The following is a 26,657-nucleotide window of genomic DNA, read 5'->3' as shown; positions in this document are numbered from 1 at the left end:
TTGGGGTTTTTTTTAAAGCTTTGCTAGTCACTGTAATTCCAGCTGGATTTATTGTTTTCACCGTGCTTTATTGAATTCCTGCTGGTGCTGCCACTGCAGGAAGCTGCAGCAATACCTGCATCCTGCTCAGTCACCTTTCGGGGGGCTGTGAAGCTCAGGGCTCTCAAAGCACTTTGCAAAAGTGCCTTCTTAAAAGGATATTGTGTGTGTGTACAACACTGCTGTTCCTGCTGAAGCCAGGACAAACCATAAACCTCTGTGGCTGGAGAAAATTACCGAGTGCTGCTTTACCAAATCAAAGATCCTGTGCTCAAACCTGAGAAAAGAGAACTCCCACGGTGAGAGACAGCTTGTTACAGTGGCATTCAATTCAAGGTCACACACAGCCTCAGTCACGGCAGGGAAAAAAGCCAAATTAAGCATTTTTAGCAGTGCAAATATGTTGAGAAATATCATTAAAGGTGTGAAGATGCTGGAAAGGGAAACAGTGAAACCCGTGTAGCAGAGCAGCTGTGTAGGCAAAGTTACAGGGATGGGCACGGAGAGATGAAGTCACTTCACATTTTGGGTATCGCTAAAATACTTTCCTTACGTGATCCTGCTTTTGTGTGTGGCTTTGTGGCATCTCACTTTAGTGGTTGCAACTCTTAACCAAACAGGGTTTTTTTCCTATATGTATAAATTTCTGTGAAATAAATGGGAAGGTCATTCCTGTCACAGCACTGATTTGATGATGGGAGGTGTTTGCTTTTTTCTTGGGACAAGCAAGATTTTGACTTTCAGACAAAGTTTACGTGCATGAGATTTCTTAAATAAGGCTTGCCAACCTTTATGCTCAAATACCTTATATATGTAGCAATTATATTAATTCTGTATTTGTTCTTTAATGGTACACTTAATGCAATTTCAAAATAGAAATCGTGTCTCCTTTGCCTGTTACTGAGGAAATGTTTGCATCTGCAAAAAAAAGTGGATTGAGATAATTTTTCATTCTGATGGGATACCAAAGCCTGAAAGAAATACTGACAGTTTCAACTTTAATATAATTTAAACTATATTTCATAATATTCTTATGTGATAATAAGTAGTAAATATCATTGTCTATTTTAAGCACAAAGTGATGTTGATCAGAGCATGGTAAAATTGCTACTTTTTTTTGTATACAATATTGGCAAATCAGTAAGTAAACTAATTGGAACTGTTGGTTCATCTTGGGGATCTCTGAGTTAAACCATTCTGTCTTGTAGGGGATGGATGGAGATGCCCAGACCACACCCCAGGCCCAGTGTGAGCTCTGCAGAAAGCCCCATAGAAGGGTCATTCCTGTGCAGAACTGATCCTTGGGTACTGCTTTTTGGGATGTTTTTTTCTGCCCATTCTTGAACTCTCAAACTCTCCAGTTTAGAGGCATGCTAAAGTAAATGAGCAAGGTGATGTTCGGGTGGGTGCTGTTGTTCTCTCTGTGCTATTACCATTCATGCTGAAATTGTGCTTTGTGGACAGTAACTGCTCCCTAAAATGGGATTTGGAAGCATTACAAAGTTTTCAGCAGTGAGCCATCTGTTTTGGGGTGGGAATTGAAATTTTCATTTTTGGCAGATTTCCATGAAACTGGGATCCCACTGGCATGCAGATTTTCCTGGAAAGGATTTTCCAGGATGCTGCAGAGAGGGCTGGTGCTCAGGCTGGGCACTCGGTGAGCTGGCAGAGGAGGAGGAGGGCAGTAGCCTGGAGGTGTGTGTCTGTTCCAGGGCAGAGGGAATGCCTGGGGATGCTCAGGACCACACTGAGCAGGGCTGGGGCTTCTCTTAACCATCCCACATACTCACAGTAGGTACTCATCTGAACTTGGATTTCACATTTGGAATGATTTGCCATAACAAATGTTCTTCTCTTCTATCTTTGCTGGGCAGAGATCTACTGCAGAGCCAGAGCTGTCTCTGAGATGAGAAACAGACATTTTAATTTCTCCTTGTTACATGCTAATTCCTGTTTGCCTGTTGTTACTTTAGTCACATTGTTTGCCTTCTGACTGAGCTCTGAATTGACTGTTCCTACTCCTGCATGGCTTGGTTTTCCCTCGTGCATTTGACATCAGCTCCTTCTTTCTGTTCCCCTCAATGTTCCTGTCACCTCCTGGAGTTAATGGAATTAAATTCTAATACTAACACTCAATTTGCAATTTTGGAGACTTGAAACGTCACCTGCTCTGCATGAAGGAGTAGCTCCTGTGGTAAAATGTGAATGTGATATATTTTTAACAGAAATCTCCTGCACTTGAGAGGTGCTTTCAATCCCCAGGCGTGCTTCTGTTGTAAGGGTTTCTCTCTGGGATGTCCATATGCTCTTTTTCCCACTGTGCTTACACATCTCAGGATGCAAGAAACTGGACAACACAATTTTAAAAGAAAGCCTTGGAAAACAAATGCAATAAGTGACATGGTTCCACAGCCATAACCTTTGTGAGAGTGTCGAACAAACACATCAGCCACTTGCAGGAAATATCCTGGCAGACCTGAGGTGCTCACTGGAAACAAGGAGAGGATTCAGAGGCACAGTGTGGGTCAAACAAGAAGCAATGCAGCTATGGGGGAAGGAGCCTGTGTTTTACATCCTTTCCTCTCCAGGTATGGGGGGAGTTGTCTCTTCTCTCAAAATTCCCAGGCAATTATATTTTGAAAGAAATTGAACATAATGTGCAGCTGCTGAAATATTTGACATGGCACTTCCCATCCTGCCTCAGCAGGTACTTATTGTTCTTTTGGCACTGTTCTGATCAGCATGTGATGCCTTTAAAGTACTCTGATAAGCAAGAATCCTGGCTGTAAAACATTCCTGGTGTTGGGATATCATTTCTGAGTCACTGGTTTGATGCACAGAAACATATGGCTCGTTACAGGAGTGGACTGAAGAGATACAAATGACAGTGTGACTCTTTGGCTAGGGCTGGTATCACAGAAAAGAGGGAGGCAAAAGCTGATGTATATTTTAATTACAGTATTTGCATTGCTAATATTAATCACTGTTGAAAAAGCACTTTATTTCAGGGGGTGCATGCATTAACAGCTCTGGTATTAGATGTAAAAACAAAGGGATCTGGAACCAGACAGGTCCCAGCTAAACATTTGTGCCTTCCTTTCCCAGACCTTCAAATCTTCCCATCCCAGTTCCTGTATGACAGATAAATGGAGCAGATTAAATGCAGGAATAAGTGATTAGCAACATTTGCCATAAGCCTGAAGTATTTGGATGGCCGCTAGGAATGAAATCAAGATGTCCTGTAATATTTTGCCACTTCAAGGCTTGATGAGGAGTTCTGAGTATATTTCAAAGTTGTATGTTTAATTTCTGATGAAAGCTTGGGGAGGGATATGGAGGTTACTTGGTAAGAGAGCATTATCCAAGAGATCAGGGTCCTAGAGTTAAGCTGAAAATTCAGAGTTCTTTCCCAATGTGAATGACTTGCCCATGGACCGTCCACCATTATGACTGATTATATTAATATATAATCTGTTTTTGAATATATTAATATATAATCTCTTTTCCCAGGTAATTTCTAATCTAGGTGCTCTAGCCTTTCAGGGTTGAACAAGCATTGACACTGTAAGATGCTACTTCCACCTATTCCATGTGCTTCCCAAAAAGTCTAGAAAGGTCCTTTGCAACTTTGAACACCTTTCTTTTATTTTGCAGACAACTAAAAGGAAAACCAGGAAAAATCTTTTTGAGGGAAGAAGAGTGATGTGGTTTTGGTGTTGTTTTGGTTTTGGTTTTTGTTTACTTTTTTTTTCCTAAACAAGAGTTTCACTTTTCATGAAGAGGAATTATATAGTAGAGATGAATTATGCAGCCCAGAGGTCTGTAATTAACTTTATCACTTTATCTGTTTTTGATCTAGCAGGTATTCAGAAGGAAGCATTATTGAATTTACATTCATATTATCTCTTTCTCCCTTAAAAAGAAAAAAGTACTTATTTTCTCAGTCTTTAGAAAAGTGAAGACAATGTTATTGTGCTGCTCTGTTCTACCCTGTTGCTTTCAATTCCTATTTAATAAGACACAGGACATCTCTCATAAATTCTGTACCATCAGTGTAATGCTGCTTTGATGATACATTGCATCTTAAGTTGGGATTGGCATGAAAGGAGATATTTTTTATCTTTTTTCTATTTTTCCCATCAATGCTCTGCATCTCTTGCTGTGAAAATCTATGGAGAGCTCTTGGTGTGAAGTTTGAACATGGGGTGTTCTGCCCTCTGGTCATGGGCCTTCTGCAGCTGCTGCCCTCTGCTCCTCCCTGTCCCTCTTCACCTGGAATTAGCTCTCAGTACCCTCCCTGCAGCTGAAGAACTCCTTATTTTGGCAGCCCTTCTGGAGGGGCACGAGGGAATCTCAACAAAAGATCCATTTCTGGAGCAGAGCAGGCCTGGGCAGCTGTCCTGACCCTTTTCCTGTGCTGTTGCACTAAGGGTGAGACTTTCCCCACAGGATTCCACTTGCACCTGGCAGAAGTTTGGAAGCTCTTTTCCAACATTTGAAGTTGCTCCCTCTTCATTTTCCTGCAGGTATTTATAGATACACTGGAATTCTGGTGCCTGTCCACCTGAAAAGCAATACATTTCCTCTGTTCTTGCTTTTCTTTCCATGGAATAATGATGATCTCAACTGCAAGAATGGGGCTGGGCATGAAATGTCATTTGGACACCTCAAACCTAATCTTGTTGCAATACCATTTTCCATGGATTTTTAAGTTTTTAAATATCTATATAAATTAATACTTAAATACATAGTAACCTATCTTTTAGATAGGATCCTACATTGTATAATGCATTTATTACCCCTAAAAACTCACTCAAAATTGTATTGTTCATTTCTAATGTAACTCTTGCTGTCTCTTCTTGCCCATCTTGTTATTTCTGTGCTTTTCATACCTTTTCTTCATAGTCTATACTCCTTTCCACATGAAAAAAATTCATCACTTTTTCTTCCTTTTTATATGCTAGTTCTTTAAGTTGCTGTCTTCTTGCAGTGTAGTACAGGATAATCAAACCAGCAAACTTTGTCCTTTTTGAAGTAGCGGTGTTTGAACATTTGAAATCCCACAAAAGAAAGGCAGATCAGTAGTTCTGGCATTCTTCAAAATTGCTCTTTCATTTGAGAGGAATAGAGAAGCGCTGGGTGGGCAAACTGAAAGTTTGGTGTGTGTTTAATGAAGCTGTGGAGGGAAGCAGGAGGTGGATTGGTAATGACTCGATGCGGTGAATGCAGATGTGTCCACTTAAAGGAGAAAAATGTGCTTCAAGTATAGTCTTATATTTGATAATCAGCCCACGGTTGGAATGTGTCCAACCGTGGGCTTCTCAGAAGGTCTGAGATCTGCTCTCTGGAGATGAAGTTCCAGCAGGCTCCGCCCTTGGCCAGGTGAGTTTCACACACCTGGGTGTGTCCGCTGAAGTTTGGGATTTGGACTCGCGTCCCTGACTGCTCAGGCATGGTGCTGTGGGGTCTGCTGCGTTTTTCCCCACTGGGATCCAGGGATGTTATCAGCTGTTATCACCTGGCAGCATCCTTGGCACGGCTCCCAGGAGATGCTGACCCAAAACCCAAACGCGGCGTCCCGGCTCCACAGCGCGGTTAAGCGGGCTGCGCTGGGACTCCCAAAAGGGCCCAAGTGAATGTGTTCATCAGTTCCACACTGCAGCTTTTGCTTAAGGCTGGCTCCTTCTCCAGGCTCTTTAGCGTGTGCAATGGGATTGTTTTTCCTAGGAAAGCTCTCCCCGATCCCGTGTAATGTCTGCATTCCTCATTCTAATTGTGCAGCCCGGCGGCGGAGAATTGCTCTCTGCACAAGGCATTCCTGCCTCGGGAAGCGCCCCTGCCTTTCCGTGCCAGGAATCATTTCCAGGAGTAGTTTGGGGGATTTATAATGCCGGGAACACCTCCCAACGCAAACTTTATGGCTCTTAATAGCTGTTACTTCTCCTTACAAAGTACATCTCTCCCCAGACACGCTTTTGACCTGGGGCAATTAGTTAACAAAGTAGTCATTAGCTATTGATAATGATCAATTTGTCAGGAATTATTGTGCAATAACACCATATTCTCTATTAATTAGATAAACCCATGTTAATTGTGGGTGCTCTTAAAAGCATTTTCTTGGAGGATCAAGTGGGCTTGCCATAAGACAAACTGAGCAGCAGCTTTGCAAAAGTAGAGTAAATTATATGAGGAATTAAGATATATATTTATTATAATGATACTTTTAGAAATGTTCATGAATTAACAAGTTTATAATTTTCAGACATAGCTGCTCATAAGGGAAAGAAATTAATCCAGTCACAGTTTTTCCAGAAAGCAGGGTCCTTAGTGGTCCTTTCTGATACCCTTTTCTAGAATAAGGAAGAAACCAGCATGCAAACAGACATAAAACTGTATATACCTCAAAACTTCCCATATGTGGGACAAGAAGTCTTCAGTGTGCATGTTCATGAAAAAAATCTCTTTTTAGTTCTTTTTTTTTGGCCATCTTATGATGCATCAAGGATCATGCATAATCTCTTCAGAGGGATGTGTGTATTTGTTGATGATTAAGAACTGAATTTGTTATATCCATATATTTTTTTGTTTATTGTAAAACTCAGTTTCTGTTTCTCATCTATTGCTTAGTTTCAAGTGTCCACTACAAATTTCTATTTTCTGAAGAAGTGATTCTGCAGTAACTCAGCATGTGGTACTCTCATCACATCCTGTTGGAATATGGTCATGGAAAACATGACCTTAGAAATATACTAAATTAATAAAAACCAAAGAAAATCACTGCACCTTGGTTAGGTGGGGAGGGATTCAATGTACCTACGTGAAATTCTTCTTGGGCTCCATTCACTTTTAGCATTAATATGTCAAAATCTGCAGAGTTTTAGGCTGTTCCCAGCAGTATTTGACATCAAGTAAAGTATGAGGTTGAGTGGATATTTTATTATAAGTGTGAAAAATTATTTCAACATAACATTGCAGTTGAGTTGTGGCCACTTGATGAACTTAAGCAAGAGCTCTTGTAGGCCATTGCAGACTGGAATTCATTGTTTCAGCAGCCAACAGAAGGTGCTCATATTAACATTTTAACAAAATAAAGCCCCAAGAGTCCCCATTAAGGGATGGGATCCTGGCATTTTTTAATGCCCGTGTGGGGAATCCAGTGAGGATGACAAGTCAGAGCAGCAGGAGAGATCTCCAGGCAAGTGGCCTTGGGACAGCACCTTCAGAGGGCTGGGTGGGACTCCCTCCATCCTTCTTGAGTTCTTTTAATCCTCCTGAAGAAAGGGAGAAGGAGGGGTGACTGTGGGCACAGCTCTGACATCTGACTGCACCATGGTGATAAGGCAAACCCGAAATTCATCCTCATCTCAAAGCTGGAACTTTAGTTCCACAGATCCTGCCATTTATTCCTGCATTTAATGCTGCTGCTTCCAAATTTGAGGTCAGAAAGTGAGGAAAACAGGGGGGGATTGTATTGAGTTGCTATGGAGCAAACCTTAAGGTGCTGCGAGGTTTAGGTATAAAACATGGGTTCTTTATAGCTCCCTGTCTTTGTCAGAATGTTTTCCATTGTGTTTGTGGCTTGTCAGTGCCTGAAGTATTGATTTCCTGCCAGTGGGAACTGGATTCCCAGCGAGCCTTTTTGTCCTTGTCTTCAGCACCCTTTGGTAAAGTCACTCAGGATTGTTTGTTTAGTTTGGTTTTACAAACCATAAAGTATCATTTTATGTGTGGCTTCCTCATTGTAAATGTATCAGCTTACTGTTCTTTTTTCACTCTGATACTAAGGTTTTAAAGTCGCAATTTTAGGAAAAAGAGCTGTGTAAACACAGGTTAACTGATATACCAGAGAATTGTAAAGATTGGTTTCCTCTGGTGCTTTATTCCACGGTCTTGGCTCATGAACTTACTTCGAGGCACAGATTTGAAAAAGTCGTGTAGTGCTTTTCTGCTGCACAATTAAACATGATTTCCCTTTATGCATGAGCAGTACCAGGTTATTTGTAGTCGTCCAGAAAACGTAGATAAATATAGTTGTTTGATTAAATATTTGTTTTAAATAATTATTGTTTTATTGCATTGGAAAAATGCAGATAACAACAACAACAATAATAATAATAATAATTCTGCCTTTCTTGACTTGAAATGCTTGTGTCATGTTTGAGGATATGTATTAAGCAACACTTTTCTCTTGCTCACCAAATGATTGTGGAAACTTGCTCATGCTTGCAGATCATTGTTTGTTGGTTTGCTGTAATTAAGAGGAGATTTCAGGTCATGATCTAGTAGAGGTTCCTTTGCTGTATTTCAGCAGAGATGTATTACACAGTAGTCTTGTCTGTACTCTGAGCTGCCTTACCCTGTCAGTGTGACATCTCTGACAGCTGGCTGTGCCTAAATCCACTGTGTTACCTCTGGCATCATTTCCAGCCCGGCTCTCCGTGTACTCTGAGCTTGGATCCATCATCACTCAGCTCTGCTTTTCCAAAGACAACAGGGCTGGGAAGTCTCTGTGTGTTCATCACTGTGTTTTGGACTTTTGGTGAGTGATGCCCGTGATCTTCGCTCAGCACTCTCGTGTGCCACATGATTTGTCACAGAACATGTGGCTGGTGCCAGAGGTGGCCATGCAGCAGCTTGGCCTTTCTTTCTTGCCCCTTTTGCATCCGTGGTGCAGAACAGCTGATGGTAATCACTATAAACATTAATTATGAGCTGACAGACAAGGGCATAATCAAAGTAGAGATGAATTAGAACAGTCATCCAGCATCCAGACCTTTAAACCAGCTGATAAATCTCTGCCTTTGATTAATATGAGGGAAATATAATAGGAAAAGTTCATTGTCAAGGCTCTAATTGTCCAGTTCTGTCCTTCAGTAAGTGTTAAAAAGCAATAACTGGACAAAGAAATCAGACAAACAAAAGTCTGCACTGAATTAATGCTTCAGTAAAATGTTTAAGTAACATATGTCTCAACCTGGCTAGAGTCCTAAAGCAGGAGTAAACGACTTTAATTAAATGATTGATGGGTGCTTCAGAGAGAGCTGCCAATGCACAGTGACTGCAAGGTCACAAGAGCTGGAAAGGGGACAGGGAACTCGGGGAGGAGGGGACAGGGAAGGCCACCTGCCCCAGAGGCAGCAGCAGCACAAGCAGCCCTGGCTCACTGGGGTTGTTACTACTAGGAAGGTTTAAGAGCTTCGTGCTTGGCTGTCTCACAAAAAATTATGCAAAACATCCAGCTGCAGTGTTCAGGAACTATGAAACTTTGGGATTTTTGCTTATAAACAACAGAAAATAATTTATTCTGAAGCAGTAGAAACCTTATTCTGGTGATTGATGACTGGTGCTGATGCTAAATTTCCCAAGGCACTTTGTGATAATTAGAAGTATCTACAGTGTTAAGCATTTTTGTTGAATGATTCTTGGCAAAGTGGGTGCCACTTTTCCTGTGAGAGGGGTCCCTTATGTATGTGTGACCCTTATAACTGCACAGTTCAATTTAGACATCTCTGCCACATCTTCTGAAGTACTGATACGAGATAAAGAGCATGGCCAAATCCTGGTTCGGTTCTCCTTAAGTGCCTGTGAGCTAGAATTTTGTCTGTGATTCTCTAAGAATTGGTTTCCATTATTATCATCATCATAATTTATTTTTTCAGCTCTGGTGGGGTGACTTTTTTGCTCTCTCATAGGCAAAGAATGTTTTTTCAATAGACTATTGCAAGATTATTTTGAATATTACTTTCTATTCAAGTAAGGTATTGCTAGCAAAGCTTTTCTTTATGTGCTATTTAAATTTTTATATCCCAACTTCTCTGTGCCCATCAAGCCCTTTCTAGACATTGCTGCAGTTTTCTTCTCTGACAGCCTTGGTGGCACTTCTTACCACCAAGCAGAAAACACTGTGCTTTTCCAAATATTTTCTGTCTGCATCCTGTGGCAGGTCATTGAGTATTGGCTGTTAAGGAAAAAGTGAAATGGTCTGAGGTGAATTTACAGAATCTAGGTTAAATAATGATTACTTGTCCCAGTTTCAATTGTGTCCCAGATTTGAACATTATATGCTACTATGCTACATAGTCAATTCAGATAAATTAATGGTGAATCTGTTTCACAGCTGATTATTAGTTTCCCTTGAGATGATATTTGAACATTTTTTAATCTTCTTTAGTTTCATGTATTTCTTTCTTTGTTTTTAGATTTTTCTCTTTTTTTTTTTTTTTTTTTTTTAATGGCTATTGGCAAGAAAAAGGTGAAAATGTCCCTTTGTTTAGAGAAGATGTAGTTCTGAATAAGTTTTGAGTAATGTGAAATATTTTTACTTTTATGACAGTATAGTACACCTTAGCAAGTAGAATTGGGAAATTGGAAATGTTGCTTGCTGGGTCACTTCAAAAGCACCTGGATGCAAAAGCAATGTGTTTCCTATGCTGATCATCATTGCTATTCTCAGTTGAAGGCTGAGGAGACAGGCAGGATTTGGCTGGTGCTGGCACTGCCAGGGCAGGGTGTGCCTGCTCCACAACATCCATTTGCAGGAGTGTCTGCAGCCTGCAGAAATAATGTGCCAAAGAAAAGCACCCCTGCCCTGGCAAACATGCCATCAATTCCAGGCATTGTCTGTGTGTCAAGTGTAATGCATTGGGTTAGGATAACCTGAACTAATACTTTTATTTTAATGAGACAGGTGGATAGAAATTTCCCAGAAAGGTGTTTAAGGTTAAGGTCGTAAATGTGCTTGAATTGCTGTGGTGTTGAGTGTTTGTGGTGCACTGTATCACAATGAGATAGAACAACAATAACCTGAGTGACTGGGGCTGTGGTGAAAGGGAGGGTGAAAAGAACCAGAGGAGCTGCATCAGGTTATAAAGTGTTTGTGTCCTGAACAAGTAGTGAAAACGTGAATCCTGAAAGCTGCTGATGGCACAGGTGGCTGTAGAAGACTTTAACCCTGTGGTTCCCCAAACAAGTGGAAGGACAGCACTGGTCAAATGAAATAAATCTTTTTGCTGTCCATGACAAGAGCTCAGGAAGCACAGAGCCTCCAGCTTTGTAGAAGAGTTTGAATGTTTCAATGTATTTGAATATTTGTATTTCTGTTGCAATGTAGTTGATATACGAGTGACAATAAAGGTGTATCATAATCAGTGGGCTGATGTCCTGATGAAATTAATTACAGGTACAATTTGTGAGCAACTGTCAAACAGTCTGTTAAAATCAGCTTTGCTTTAGAAGAGGGGTACCAATCAGTGCAGTGTTTTGGAAAGAATCAATATGTTTGGAGTACTGAAGCTATAAAAGAAAAAGTAGGTTGAGTGCACTGAACAAACGAAGTCCTTTTCCAACATCTTGGTGTTGATCTTTCTATCTTTGCAGTAGTAAATAACATTTACTTGGCCTTTCAGTTTACTATCTTGTTGTTAGGAAAAATACTTCATGTACAGATTAAATGTTACCCCAAACATAACTGACATTCAAACCTGATATAAAGATGAATCACACAAACGACAGTGTTTACTTACAAAGTAAGGATTTTTTTAAATTTTAAATCTCATGGAAATTACCAGTTCAGGTGCATTGTACTGCAGACAGTTTGGTGTGGAGGAATCTACACTGGAAGCACGGTGAGTTCTTCCACTATAACAGTCATTAAATAAAGGACAAAATGGTGGAATCAAAGGAAGGCACAGAGGTGACAATGACCTGCTTTGCTAAATCATAATAACTGCTTTAAGGTCCAACACTGCAGGAGCTAACCTTGAAAGTGCTGAAAATCTCAAGTTTGTGACATTAGCAGAGTAGAAATAAAAAAGCTATGAATCATTGTTAGAACAAGCTTGTGCATCGTTTCATCGTGATAAATTAAAAAGTGTCCCCTGCAATCTGCATGTGAAACCCTGGGCACTGCTAAGCTGATGTAATAAACAGCAGCCACTGCCACAGATTTGAGCACTGTTTGCAAAATGCCCAGAGGAGGAAGATAACACAGGGTGAAAAGGTGTGGTGCTGAGACTTCTGGCTTTGTTATTTTTTCCCCGTTGGTCTTGGGCAGGACTTTTTCAGATGCACTCACTGATTGCTGATGCATTCATGACAGCATCATTTTCCCTTTTATTGATTCCATCTAAATTGCCAGTAAAGACATGATTTTATATGTCTCTATTCAGGACAATATTGTGCCTAAACTGAGCTGCAGGTTGTGATGCAGTTTCATTGATAGGAAGGAACCATGGTCAATTAGCACAAAACAGAGCTTTCATTTGGATCTGTAACCTCCACCTAAAACTATTAAAACTGTGTATTTTTTTTTTTTTAGAGTTTCAGACACCTCACTTGCTGTGTTTATGTTGGCTGAAAGTGTGGTGGAGGAAAGGGGAAAATACGACTTTTGGCTTTATAAGTATCTTACTCTACAACTTTTTATCTCTTCTTTGTGGTAAATAACAGTGAAATTCAAAACATCAACAAAAAGCAAACAACACTGACCCTCCAAATTAGAGCCAGTGGCAGAGTTGAGATTTCTCTGGTGAGGCTGCCTTATTGTCTGCACCTGAAAGATGCACTTTCCTCAGAGAGTTTTGGACCAGGGGAGTAGGAAATGAATCATATTTGCCTCATTGTTTCCTTCCTGGACAAACAGGAATGAAGATCCCCCGGATGGGATGCCCGAAATTTTGAGCCATGAGCAGGACGTGGTACCCAAGGACGAGCCTGGGCAGGGCTGCAGCAGTGATCATTAATGAGAATCATTATTAATGACATAATAATCGTTAATGAACGTGCAAAGGCTGCAGCCATGCCGGTTGTAGTGAGGTGACTGGAATACATCCCACAGCTTAGGATTTCCTGCTGTTATGTGATTGGATTGTCTTCTCTTCAGATAACAGTGTGGGGAGGATGGGGATTGACCAAATGTGGCACAAAGTTGCCTTAATTGTTGTAGCTCACAAAGGGGTGAATACCTCTGGCTTTGTGAGGGTAAGAAAGAATGATTGTGTTGTTTGTAAGGAATACTTTTGAAATTCTGTCTGGCACAGCAGAGTTTCCACAGATGACAGTAGCAATAGCTGTTGGTCTAATGGGTAGTCATTATGAGGAGGAATTAAGTTGTTCTTTGCAGTAAAATTATCCAAGGGGAAATTGCAGAACCAAAGCTGTTGCTTGGAGTTATTTGCCTTTCCACTGATTGGGTTTCATTACACTCTTTCATGATGCTGAACTTGAAATTTCTTCACTGATTTTTTGCACTAATAGCCAGCTCTGCTGCTGATACGTTACATTCTTCTGGGGACATGACCCTTGACTCTTTTGGAAATTTCTTTATCTCATTTTTCCACAAACTTTTAAAAATGTCTTTTAAACCATTTAATATATTTTTATCAAAATACAACATGGTACTGCATCAGTTTTGTTTGAGTCATGTTTTCAGCCCTCTGCTGTTCCTGCACAGCCTACATGGTACACTCCAGTTGCATCAATTCCAATATTCTCTCTGCTTCCTTTCCCTCCTTGAATCTGTCCTCCCCTTATTTATGCTTCATTCTATTGTATATTTCTCTTTGCAACAAAATTATAATTTTGTCTGAAGGCTTTATGATGGTGTTTGCAATGCATTCCCTGTAGAGGTTTTTCAGAATCTGATTCTTCACTTTGCTTTTACCTGTTAGGCAGACAACAACAATTGAAAATCCATCTGGGAAAGCTGGGAATAAACTCGTGATGGATCTGATTCCTAATGGATCCTGGTGAAGTACATCTGTGGTTTATCCCAGCCATCCTACCTGGATGCTGAAAAGCAGAGAACACATGGATCTCTTGGTAGTTACAGCATTTCTCTGGGGAAATGAATGTTCAGGACATTTTGGATACTTCAGGGAAGACAAGTGCCAGCACAGTTTCCTTTGAAACACTTTCCCCGGGCTGTATCCAGTCTAGGGCACACCCCAGCAGTTATTCCAGATGTTCTTAGGCCAGAAGTGCTCGCTGATGGCTTCGGAATGCAGCAAGGCTGTACAAGGGCTGTGTTCATTATGGCACTCTCAAATTAGGTTGTGTGATAATATTCCCTTCAGAAACACAAGCTGATAAAGAAAACTTCTTCAGAGGAAACGAGGTGTGGTCTGTCCTGAGCTGCAGACCAGTCACTATCCTTGAGGGGCTCTCACTGCTCCTGACCCTGTGGTTTGTTTGAAAGGGATACTCAGAGCACCAGGCTGGCAAATGAATTGCGTGGTGAAATTATAGAAGAGAGGATGTGAAAAGAAACTTAGCATGCACATTGGATTGGTGATTAGTTTACCTCATCAAGGTGCCTATATTTGGTGGGATAAATGCCAGTTGCTTTGAGCTCTGTAGTGATTCAATAATGTTTTAGGCCAGTATGTGGAACTGAAAATTGAGCTGTGTTAGGTCATACATAAAAATATGTTGGGTCATGGATTTGCTTCCATCCACACAGCATTTATTTAAAAAGAGTGCAGCCACTATTTAGGATGAGTAGCTACCAAAAGGGGAGATAGTTCTGCTGCAGTAAATGTAAAATACTACAACAGGGTTGCAGGTGTACAGAAAAACCCATCAACAGAACCTCCCAGAATAAACTGGGATGAACTTGCTTCAGGTTGACCCTTCTGTGAGCAGGAGGTAGAGCCCTCAGGATGTTCCTTCTCACCTCAGTCACTGTGATTCAAACATGAAATCCCCAGGGCAGCTGAATAATTGAAGGTGCTGTGGCATTCCAGTGTGGCTGACTGCACAGACAACAAATGCTGTCCTTCCAGATAATCCACTCCTGAAGGGCTGCTCTTTTTTATTTTTTTATTTTATGGTAATTTGTTTAACAGGTTTTCTATTTCTTCTCAGCTGTTCTAACGTATTTAAGGAAAATCAAATCCTTTCAGTCAATTTTAATTCAATATTGTATTTAGAATAAGTACTATAAGCTTCAATTTTCTTCAATGACAATATTTGTTTTGTTAGACCTTCAAGTAATTTTTTTTTTCTTTCTGCTCATTTTTTTTGTAGTAGTTGGCTTTAGGAAACATGTTTCATTGTATTATTTAGAGAATGACCTTCAGTACTGATAACATTTTGTTATAGTGCACTTTTTTCCTGTGCACTGTTTAAATAATGAATTGGAAATCAACACAGTTAAATGAGATATGACTGCATAGATTTCTGTATAAATTGTGAAACTTCACCACCTGCTCTGCAAGGACAACCTTTACCAGTTGTGGATATTTTTCTTTTTCAGAAAACCTTTCCAGAGGAATTCCAAATCTCTCACGTCCCAGGTCATTAAACTATGTGTGCAAATAGTTCTTGTACTGCAGAGTGGTTGAGTAGAATAAGAATCTTTTTTTGTGCTAACTTTTTCTAAGCCACTGCTTTGAAAATGTTTGAAGGAACAAAACACAGGAGAAATTCTAGGCAGAACAATTTGTGGTTCAAAACACATAGAAAAGAGTTAAAAAAAGGTACTGTTTGCTTTTTGTGTCTATATCATGGTAGTTTTTATATGGAATTCAGACAGTAGAAATATTAAATAACTTCAGATATTGATTAAGTTTGAAAAGCAGTTTAATTTTTTTTCTTAAGAAGTATGAGAACATTTTTTAAATTTAGATTTGGCTAAAATTATCTGTCATATGCAGATGATTATGCAATATCTGCCAGCATCCTACCCTAAGACAGTTTTACCAGATGGTCAAGCGTGTTTCATGTGGCACTTGTTTAAATGCAACTATATCTAATTTTTCCTGTAATTATTAACATCATCTTGCATCTAAGGACTTGTTCTGCATTGAATTAATTACTTCTAGATTACTTCTGCCACATTTTGTAGTGAAAAGATGGTATTTCAACCTTTGTAGTTGGCAGACAAGTATTTTGCTTTAATATCTAAGAGAGCTATATTATCATGACAAAAATTTATAGTAGGAATAACAAATATTTTATCCAGTGATGATTATACTGTTGTATAAGAAAAAAGGGCCTGCTATTTAATTTATGTGTCTCCAAGCAAAATGAGACTATGGCACTGAGACTTACTAAATTCATTCTGAGTATTAAAGCAGCAATTTGAGGTACATGTGACAAATACAAAGTCTCTTAAAGATGTATTTGCTTGAATAAACCCTAAATTAGGGATGTAGGCAGGCTTGCACTCACATCAGTGATGGAAGATGATAATCAAGCAAGATCTTCACTGGGGAATGGACAATTCCATAGTTTTATATTATTATTATTATTATAATTATTATTCCACATGTACAGTGGATACTGTGCTGTTCCCCCTAGTCCTTTGCTTTTTAAAGTTTTGCTTGCTGCAGTTTCCCTGGGATCCTCCTTTAGAATGTTCTGGGGTTTGAGCTGATTCCTCTGCTGTGCTCCTCTGTAGACATCCTGGGAAAGATTAAATTATGACCTTTGCAGTAAAGCCTAGTTAAGCATGTAGATAAACCCCAGTACCATGGGTAGATACAACCCAGTACCATGGGTAGTTAAGCCAGCCAAGGGATGCCCAACATGCAATTTGGGCTTTTAAGGTTTATTCTGAGCTTCAGGCTGCAATTTTGCCATAGGTACCATAGTTGGCAGTTTCTCATTTTTTATTGGGCATAAAAAGTAATAATATGGGACTGTTATTAGCTAAAGAATAAAGCACTGTTAGCACTCACTTTTTATGTTAAATCCAAGTACTGTATTGATTTTGCAGTAGGAAGACATGCGAGTCAGAAATGCAGTAAACAATGAGCCATTAACAAAGTATTGGTTTGAGGTGTGAAAGAGAATTGCAGAGCTCCAGTCAGAAATAACAGAAGGAAGGATATAAAAGCAGACAGTGGAAAGAGAAAGCAAGAATAAATATAAGTAAAATAGTATTGAAAGCACATTCAGTCACTGAGAGGATTTTTATTGCATTTACTGTTTGCCATGAGGAATCATCCTGTGTATTTCAGACCAGCTTTCTTGAGAGCAGGAACTGGAAGGCTTGGCCTGTAGTTTTAGGATGCTTCCAACAAAAGTAGTAAATACACCCCTGAGTCTGCTTGTACCTCTAGTTAATGGCCATAATCGACAGCAGTTCCAGTCTAACACCCTGCTGTGCACAAAGGGAGCTGACCCTTTAACAACAAACACTAAACTATAAAGCTCATGTAGCAGCAAGGGCAGAAAAGTTTAAATTGTCAGTGAGATGAAGTGCAGCCCAACCTGTCCGTGTAGCACTGGGTCAGGCAGGGTGAAATTCACATCACTTGCAATGAGCTGTGCCTCAGAATCTACTGTTTAGCAGCACTAAATGTACATTAAAACATAAAAGTAAAGTTTATATTAAATATATGTAAATTTATATTAAAACATAAAATCAAAGTGACAGAAAAATAACATTTTCAGCATGATTCTTGTAGACAGCAGGACTTGTGAAAGATGTTTTAGCTGTGTAATTTATTCCTGGATAATTGTGATTGACACCCATGGGGGGAAAATGCTTTGGGAACAGCTCTGACTCGGGTAAGCCCTTGTTTGAGTGCACAGGTTTAAACATAGATATTTGTGATTCTATTTGTTACTTTAAGAAGAAAAAGCAATGCTATCATGAGCTATTAGTTATAGACTCTATTATCTCTTATTTTTTATAAGGTTAAGACTGTCCAGGGGTCCAGACTCCCAAGACACAGGTGAGGAGGGAGAATTTCCCTGGGTTTCACCTGGTGAACTCCTGTCAGCTTGCTTTTGTAGGGCTCCATCTTGTCTTGGAGACACACATTTTGTGCAGTAAAACCCTTGTTATCAAATGTGTTTGTGGGGCAGAAGGATAAGTTTTTCTTTTACTCAGGCAAGGTATTCTTGTGTGCTTGGCATCTGGCTTACAATTTGTGTTTTTGAAATACATTGCAGTACACAATTGTACAGCCTGTTGCACCCTTACTAAAACCCCTTTATTTTACAGGTTTCCCCAGATTCTCTGTACTTTTGCAGTTGTTTTTCATGACCATAACATTCTACACTTATAATATCTCAACAAAAACACTAGGATGGGATATTAGCAAATCCTGGAAGGACTGTGATTGATCCAGTAGTAATTTGCATCCACCTGGGGGTGAGTTAGGATGTTGTGTGGGCAGGAATAATCTGAGGAATGGGTGCACACTGCATCTCTCCTGGCAAGAGGTGGGTGTCAGTTTGGGAACGCTGCTCCCCAGTGGCTCACAGTTGCTTTTATTTTCTTAGTAAAGCTGCATATTAAATTTCTCCTTTTAGGCTGCAGGTATTTCAAAAGACAGGCTGTACTGTGCTACAGATGCTGGTCATAAATCAAAATACTGATGGAAAGTGGTAATAATGATGGAATATTCCATTCGCTCTTTGTTGGCTTTTCTTCTTATTTTAGGACTTTAGAACTGATTTGTGGTTGGAGCTTTTAACCATCCCATCTCCAGCACTAGGAGCTGGTGTGGTGGTGGGCTGGCAGGATGCAGGGGCTGGGATGGGGGTAAAGATAACCTGTGCTTTTCAGGAGGACACAAACAAGCACTAAGGATGCTTTTTTTTTTTCAATAGATCCCCTTGCTGGTGGTCTGTCTGTAATAAAGGACATGCAGGTGCTGGTGATTACACCAGGGATGTTCCTGTGCTGCTGAGCAGGAAAGGGTCAGCCCTGAGTGCTGGAAACAGGTTGTTCCTGAGCTATAGAAATAATTTGAACTCTCCCAGCAGCTCCCACTCCAGGAAATGTAGAGTGAAAAGTTCCTGCTGAATTAGAAGAAGCTAAAGGAAACTAACTGGAATGTTTGAGTGGATTGCCAGGCACCTCTTTGCCTGCATAGTAGAGATGGTCATTAATGTCAGATAACCATTACTAGATCAGGTATTCAAGAGAAAATAATGAGCTGGTTTTCAATAATTCAAATATTTCTCTTTTCCGACCATTGCTTTTCTTCTACCTTTTGTGTACGCAGGCTTTTCCTCTTTAACCCACATCTGATCTTTTACTTGGAAGAACTGTAATAAATGTAGGTGTTCATCCTTTCTTCTAACAGAAACTTGAAAGCTCTGCATTGGTTCCAAGGAATTGCTGTCATTTGTTGTGGACAGACTCCTCTGTATATCTGTTGCCTCTCTTGCTTTTTGTAGTATGTTTCCCATTTTTATTTTTTTTTTCCCTTCCCCCTGTTCAGCCCTCTGTTTTTTTTTTTTTTCCCTCTGTTTTCTTCCCTTTACTTTTGACTTTTTTTTTTCTTCTTCTCCCCTCTCCCGTTTTGCTTTCCAGCTTCAGTTATTTTAGAAAATGGTGTTATGGATCCCTTTTATTCTCATGTCAGCGTTTCAACCCTCATCAAATATCCCATCAGCTAAAACCAGATTCTGTACTCACACATAAACCCCCACCAAATTCTCTGATGTTGTTATGAAGGGCTCAGACACATTTTCCTTCTTGGAAGAAGGAGAGAAGTGGGAAGGGGAGGAGCAGGTTGCTGCTAGAGAATCTCTTAATTTTATTCATCTTAAAACTGATCTTTTGTCTACATTGCCACTGCCAACAAGCTTTTGGGCCTCTCTCAGCCAGCTGTTCTTGTTTTCTCTCAACACTTGGCTGTCTACCTGCACAGAGTTTCCTGCTCTGTCAGGAAATAGAGTTAAATAGTTTACTCCCTAAAGAAAGAGGAACTGCACTGGAATTTATTTTTTCTCTCCTTGCTTTTTGCTTCTATTGCACCTTTATGCCATTGCTTCATCCTTAAGTGGTGCTTTATGTCAGATGAGGGACAGACATTTTTCTGAAAAATGAAGGTCCCCCCTTAGTCAAAAAAAAGTCCTGGGCTCATTACTCTGTGGAAGGAAAGCTCAACAAAAGCTGGGATGAGAAAGAGCTGCTCGATGACAGAAACAAAACATAACTTCCAGTGTATTTGTCTTGGAGTAAAAGTAATGTAAGCCCTCTATTGAGCAGGTAACCTATCGATTACAGTGCAGCCAGAGCACTCTCAAATCCCTACCAGGCTTTCCCTCTAATGGATATTAATGTCTCCAGCTTTTCTCATGTTGGGTTGGAGAAATACTAAGGGATAGAGCCAATGGAACAAAGAACTGCTCCACAGTTCTGGTATCTTCTGTCTTTAAGAGCCACTTAATCAGCTTCGCAGTTGTCTAAGGATACTGGTTAATTTGTATTCATGTTATGTAATTTAAGGATAAAATGATTCATGTTTCATCTATTAAAAAAAAAAGAAGTCCTGCAGAGGCTTCCTTCTACTGTCTGAAGAAAGATTACATAAAGAAATGTGCTACTGAGTGCATTTATCAACTAGAAAAAGGCTCTCCTTTTATCTGAGTAGCTTTTCTAAGTGTTTCTGTTTCCTTTTCCCACTGTATTTTATATAAATTTGTGAACATCAGGAATATAATTTCTGACATATCACTGGGGAGAGATGTAGAGGGATGAACACTGTTGCCCTTGCACATCAGTGGAAGGCTGGGGATGTTTAGTCTTTACCAAGGCAGATGTTCCCAAAATGTTCAATCCTTGTTAAATAAACTAACAAATAGGAATTGTTGAAAACAGAGCAGGTATCTCATCAAGTCTCTGCATTGTTCTGTTTCATTTCTCTTGTGTATCTACTGTAGGATAGTTTTTCAGTTACTACAGAATGATAAATATTGATTAATGTACAAATTTCCTACAAACATATGCAGGTATACATGTAAGTACACATATACATAAATAAGAGATCATATAATAAATATATATAAAACAAGCCTGTTGCAGTACATTTCAGCTTCTTATATTACCAAAGCTAAGTGAAAAAAGTTAAATGTTCTGTGCAGCTGATTATCTGCTGTTAAAAATGAAAAGGATTTAATTTTTTAGGGTTTTATATTAATGTTTAATAGACAATCTTTCACCTGAATACAACTTTACACTCAGGACAGAACTCTGTGTCACTTTGCATTGCTTCTGTTTGTAGACTTAGTTTATCAAGAACATTTAAAAAAGATTTTTTTGATAATACCCTCTAGTTTCCTCCCAAAAGATACCTCCATGTCCTCTTTTACTTCTTGCCTACCTACTTGTGTTCCCCAAAAAAACTTGGCTGTGCCAGGTCTTGGCACAGCCCATGTCTCTGCAGAGGTTCACGGGGAGTTTTGTTTTCCAGCTTCTGAACAATGATCAAAGCTGTCACATCAGTCACTTTTATTTCATCTATGTGAAATTTTTCCTTACTCTCACAATTCTTTTATCTTTTTTTTCAACTACCAGCAGCTCCAAAAGTCAGATTCACTCTATGAATATGCATAAAATTTGTCTTTGGCTGCTCTCTTCTAGCAGGACTGTTCTCCATCCACGTTTCCAACCCTCCAGAAGTTTGGAAGTCAGGGGAAGTTTGGAGTAATTCAGAGGCTGAAAGGTCCTGCATCCCTCTGTAGTACAGGGATGTTTGTAGCTGGCTGTTGAGTTTTCTTTACCTTCTGCCATTCTTGAAGCTGCTACTCAGGGATTTCCTCCCCTCAGTGCCTCCACAGAACCACAGAGTCAGGGCATTCTTCAAGTTGTGTGCCTCTGTGGTTTCTCTTTATCTCTGCTTTGGTTATGCTTTTTAATCTTTTTTAGCTAATCTTGTTTAAAACCTTTTTAATGTCATTCTCATCACCATACAGAATAAGTCCAGTTTTAGTATTTCTCAATTAGATTATTTTTGGCTATTTTTTTAATTCTACTGAAATAGAGGTTTAATTGGGTCAATATGGTGCCAAAATTTATGTTATCTTTCAGCAAATTGTTTTTATTTACAAAATAAGAAGTTGTAACTTCAAGCAATGTGATTCCATAATATTGAAAGCTAATCAGCTCTGTTGTGTGTTGAGTGTGCATGGAAAGAAGAATTTCATTATTTGATGTTTTGTCTGCACCTGTAAATCCACAGGCCAAATATTTGGAAGAAAAGCTTTCTAAAACCAGGTTACTTTATTAACTCACAGCTAGTGTGCAGGGGTTTGATTAGAGTTAAGCCTCAGAATCGTGGAATAACAGGATGGTGTGTGTTGCAATGGACATTTAGGGTCTTGTTCCATACCTTGCCATGGCAGGGAGACCTTCCCACTCTCCCAGTTTGCTCCAAGCCCTCTCCAGCCTGGCCTTGGGCACTGCCAGGGATCCAGGGGCAGCCACAGCTGCTCTGGGCACCTGTGCCAGGGCTGCCCACCCTGCCAGGGAACAATTCCTGCCCAATATCCCAATATCACATCCATCCCTGCCCTCTGGCCATGTGAAACCATTCCCCCTTGTCATGCCATGCCCTTGTCAGAGCCTGTCCAGCTCTCTTCCAGGCACTGGAAAGCTGCTTTAGGTTCTCCCCAGAGTTTTGTAATAATTTGGAAGTTCTGGTTCTGCCAGAGCCTGTGTGTGACAGGAAAAGCCCCGTGGGGGTTGAAATGTATGGAACAGAAGGGGAAGGGCAATGAGGGCTTGCTTAGGCTGGCTCAGTAACACACTGTGTGCTAAACCTATGGATAAAAATTCCAGTTCTTTCACATTAATGCCCTGTCCATTGTCATTACAGGACGCCTTGAGCTTTCTCACATAGTGCGTTGAGGTTTGGTGAGTGACACTGCTTTTCTCAGAATATTGCTCCAATCCTTGCCTGCTGAATGCAATCCACGAGCTGTGGGTGTCAGTCTGGAGAGAGAGAAAAAAAAAAGTGTCTGAGCAGCAACATTTGTCTCCTTGATGTTTAAAAAAAGACACTTGGGGTAGTGGCTCTCGGTTCAGTTCTCACTTTTATCCTGCACTTAAACTTCTGATTAAGGTCATGCAGGACACCTTGTCATCTTTGCACCACTTAGCTTGACTTTTATCTGATGCTGAAGAACTCGCTAAGTTGTCTTTGAAGAATAATGTTCTGAGGAAAATGGATCTAAATGGATATATTGGGTAAAATAAATTCACCTGCAGGCCTGTGAAAAAGCACTGTAAATCTTGCCATGACCCTGTTCACTAAGGAGGTTTGTTGATAGCATTATATTAAATCAGGAGCAGCAGAGGAAGCTATAGAGATATTCAGCAGTAACTGAAGAGGGAGAATGCATGGCTTGTGGGATTACAGAATACGGAATTTTGTACTTCCAGGTCATTACTTTGAATTCAAATACACTCCTGGTAGTAATAAAAATCTGTTACCAGATGACAGCTCTCCAGTTTCATGTATGAAATGAGCTGAGGTTTTCTCTCCACCTGGTAAGGGGCAGATGCCTGCTACAGGAAAAGTGTCACAGCTGACACTATCAGCTACTTCTATTGCCATCTCAGGGGGTGGGCAGCAGATAAATACCTCATAGCACAGTCACCTCTTTGACCTTAGATTAGATTCTTCTCTGGTGTTCATCAGGGAGCTGTGTGCAGGGAAAAGTTTAAGGGATAATATATCTTCCTCCTCTATATAGCATTGTTGAACACTGCTGCAATGAACAGGAGGTAAAAATTGAGGGCAATTTCCAAATTATTGCTCATAAATTAAAGACTATGTGCTATTCCTTATTTCATGTGGCACCAAACAGGGTTTCAACAAGGGAGGCATCTGAAAGGAGGTGTAATTAATAAGTATTTTGGCATAGGCTAGCATTACTCTTTCTCCCTTATTCTCTGGGGCTTACCATTGTTGACACCACTGAATAAGAAAGCTAATTTATTCTGGATGTGTAGGTGTTACAGAATATAGCTGCTTTTGAAGAGAAGATGTTGTGTATTTAACATGTCTGATTTAAAGACAGTCGTCCTTTGGTGCTTGCAGAAGTAAATTCCGTGACAAGTCCCTGTGACTGCTGTGTGACTCACGAAGTGGGAAGTCCTACAGGAGCTCCCACAAAGTGGCTTTTCTCTCCTGAAACCAAATCATCTCTCTTGGGCCTTCTCTGGGGTTTGTTTTGCTCTCAGTGAGATGGAGTTTCATGTGAAGCTCTCGTTCCACAGGAATAAATGCAAAAAGCAGCTGCCTGATGATTCCTGAGGTAGAGGCTGCTGTGCAAATCCTCATGTCTCCAGATAACTGTGACTACTGATAACCCAGCTACCATGGGAAAGAAATATAAGGATTTACAACAGATCCCATGCACAGGGGGATGTGTAGGCAGAGGAGGAGCAGGAGCAGTTCCTGGTGGTGACAGGAGGACTGCAGGTACAAACATCACTGTGCCAACCCACGGGGCAGCATTTGTACCTGCAGCCCTCGAGCCAGCTCTGGACTTGCTTGGAGGTGCTCTCCAGCCATTTGCCCATGGCTCACCGTCAAGCAAAGAGAGGGCAGATGTTGTTTCAAGCCCAACAAACTGCTCTTGGTGGTTGGAAATAATTCAGATACTGTTTATAAAATGCAGTGACAGATTGCACTGGGTACAACCCTGCCTTTTGCTGGAGGCATTGTCAGTACAGGGGATTTGAGGATGTAAAGAAGAGAAGCCTACAGAAATCCCTTTGCAATTACCTAGGGGTTCAAGAGAAACAATATTCTTTTCCTTTGCTCATGATCTTGATGCTCACTTTAAATCAAAGTGTATTATACTTTTTTTCTGGATCAGATCTTAAATATGCTTCAGAGAAGTAACTCTACTTCTGCCACTCTTACAGTATAACCTGTTATATGCAGCATTTTTGCTAAATGCAATAATTCGAAAACAATTATGAAAACTAATTTATAAGTAATATAGGATGTTATTTGCCACGAAGGCATTAAGGTTAGTCAAAATTTCCAGTACTATGTGGTTTTGTGTTTTCTGTTTGGTGTTTTTGGTATTATTATGAGAAGCTGTAAATAGCAATGCTGAAAGATTTTTTGCATTGGAACTAACAGGAGCCATTAAAATCAGGCTTGGCATGGAGTAGCAATCTTTATGCTGATGAACATGGCAGACATGCCCAGCTTCCACCTGGGGACAGTTGACACAGATGGCAGAATGGATTTTACCATGTGCTATATGTCTTATTAATTGCTGTGCCCATTACTGTAAACTCCAGAGCCTTCTTTGTTCCACTGTCGTGGACAGTTTGACTGGTGTGTGCTTACTGCAAATGATCAGATTTCTCTATTTATTTTGTGGATATTGTGGCTTCTCTTCTCTTCTCCTCCCTCTGCCTGTTCTTCTTCCCTCCCCCTGGACTTCTGCATGTCTTGTTTTGGGAAAGATCAAATCCCACCCATTTCTGAGGTTGTTTAGCATTCTAAGCAGAGAATAGTTGGAGTGACATTCTAAAAACAGGTGAAATGTATGTGAGATTCCTTAGCAACGTTTGTATCCATGGAATATGGACAATTATACCTTTGAGTCCACTCTTTCAGGTCTGTAAAGATTTGGATGACCAGAGATGCTGTGTGCTGTGATTCCTTGGGGTGAGCTCCTGCAAAACCATTAAGATCATTGTGTGGAAAAGCAGATGGACAGAACTCATTGAAATCCCCAAACTGTAAATTCTAGAGGGACTCTGTCCCTGTCACTACCAGGTGTGAACCAGACAAAGAAAACCTACAAACTGAGTGAAGCACTGCGTAAAGTATTCTGGGTAAAGTGAGGATATTAAACCTCACATTACAAGCAACAAAAAGCACACTGATAGCAGCAAATACTGTGTTAATTGTTATTTTTTCTGGGTCTGACAGCATTATAAGCAGCCAGTGGGTAGCAGTAGGTACTCACTGGAGAACAGTGTGAGTTAAATGTTTTCTCAGTCCTGGGCTTGTCCTAAATAGCTGGTGCCGTGTTCTGGGGAAGTTGATTGAGCTGTTATTGCCACTCAAGAGCCTTGTCCCTTACACAGTGGAGCATCTCAAATGCTGAACCACTGTCAGGTTTGCTGTGGTAGCAAAAGTGAATTGCAATCAAATCCTCTGTCTGGTGGGACTTAGCTGAACAGTGGTTATGGTTGGAGGCTTGAAATTTAAGTGGGCTGCCTCTAGGGGCTTCCAAGGAGTCAGAGAAGTCCTTGAACTGTGACAAATAAATTAGGACATGAAATCTTTTACAAAACCGTAAAACCTTTGCGAGCCATGTCCATGGTACAAAAGCTCCTGGGAGGCAGGCAGCTGTTCTGGCCCCCAGCAGCAGCTCAGAGGAGGGAGGATGGACAGCACAGTTCACCTTCTAAATCACTCATTTCATCTGTGCCACTGCCTGCTCTTGCAGCTGTGTTTCACTTGTGTGGGAGTCCAGCTTCCCTCTGGCTGCCCTGGCAGCTCTGGGACCCTGGCAGGGGTCAGGAACCCCCCTGGACAGAGCCCCCAGAGACACTGTCTGTGATCTCTGTCCATGGAAAAGAGTTTTCAATCTTACAGGATGAATTACAACCTCTGAGTGTTTGATATAAGTAATAATTAAGTGTGACACGGGTGCAAAAGTAAAATTTTAGGATTCTAGATTAGGGGTCCAAAGGGGACAAGATGGAGGAAATTGGGTGTGTCTTGTCCTTTTTCTCCTTCTTCATGCCCTCCATGTTTCACTGTAGTGTTGGCATTTTTCTGTTGGTTCAGGCTGGGGACACACTGTCCAACGTAGGTGACAGATATTGGCACGTTATTGTAAATCCAGCACAGGTAGTTTGTGGTATTTAATGTTTGTAACATCCCACTGAG

General features: G+C 40.4%; 1 protein-coding gene across 48 annotated transcripts in view; it reads left to right on the top strand.

Moving 5' to 3' along the window:
- The window catches only part of RBFOX1 (RNA binding fox-1 homolog 1), a 1,140,648-nt gene that overhangs the window by 572,005 nt on the left and 541,986 nt on the right, over positions 1–26,657 (top strand). The window contains exon 4 of one of the 48 annotated variants that reach the window (XM_041719035.2): positions 22,602–22,639. The exons of the other annotated variants lie outside the window; for them this stretch is intronic. The gene's annotated coding sequence lies outside the window, so the exon portion shown is untranslated. The remainder of the gene's footprint in view (positions 1–22,601; positions 22,640–26,657) is intronic. 48 annotated transcript variants of the gene reach the window in all.

This window comes from Taeniopygia guttata, chromosome 14, assembly GCF_048771995.1.
Source record: "Taeniopygia guttata chromosome 14, bTaeGut7.mat, whole genome shotgun sequence".
NCBI lineage: Eukaryota > Metazoa > Chordata > Aves > Passeriformes > Estrildidae > Taeniopygia > Taeniopygia guttata.
The sequence above is the reverse complement of the archived record's forward strand: the minus strand, read 5'-3'. Positions and strand labels throughout refer to the sequence as shown.